Raw genomic sequence first — 881 nt, forward strand, 5'->3', positions numbered from 1 at the left:
GGGCCGTAACACATTTGGGCCAGGCTGCCCCCAGCCCCCAGCTGCAAATCCCCGTCCCTGGTTGTGTCCCTGCCTTTCCAGCAGCACCTCTGCCAGGTCCTGGCTGTGCAGGGAGATGGATTTGACTTCTCTCTCTGCCAGCTCTGCCCTCCACTCTTTGCATCCCTCAGTCCGGCTCACAGAGGCAGATATCTGCTGAGTTCAGCTGCCGTCGGCACATGCACGGCAGGCTTCAGAAAACACAAGAAGTAAAGACTTTGCTGAATTCAGTTGCACCGTTTTATGCGGCAATATCATTCTCCCTAAAACGCAACGCTAAATGGTCTCCTCGTGCACATGTACCGGAGGGCTGGGCGCTTTCTCAGGGATGACTTCCCCCGGTTACGATATGTGAGCTGCTAGTAACACGTGTAGATCCCGTATTCCTGTACACCCAGCTGTGCCCCTACGGCGTGCATGGGAAATAAGGATGAGGAGTTTAAGGAAAAGCCAACACAAGAGAGGTCTGAGGAACTTCATGCTTTATTGTCTCACAGGCACCTCAGCCTGGTGCATCAGGCGGAGGCGGCAGGGAAGCACAAGTGATGCCCCTTCCCTGGGGTCCCGGAGGGCAGAGGAGGGGGTTTGCAGCCGGGCAGCCCCCGGGGCTTGCAAAGCTTTGGGGAGGCCAGAGGGAGCTGGTCCATGCGTGGTCTTCGCTGCTGGAGCTGGGGCGTGTGGGACACCCCATCACTTCAGCTTCTGAGAGGGCAGCTGGTGGACCTGCTGCTGCTGCTGCTGGTGCTGGTGCTGGTGCTGGTACTGGACCTGTGGCTTCGCGTGGCAACCACTGCTGCCGGAGCTGTGGCAGGCCCCACCGCCCGAGGCGTGGGGGGGGCCGC

Source organism: Cariama cristata, unplaced genomic scaffold, assembly GCF_000690535.1.
Source record: "Cariama cristata isolate BGI_N322 unplaced genomic scaffold, ASM69053v1 scaffold3307, whole genome shotgun sequence".
Taxonomy (NCBI): Eukaryota; Metazoa; Chordata; class Aves; order Cariamiformes; family Cariamidae; genus Cariama; species Cariama cristata.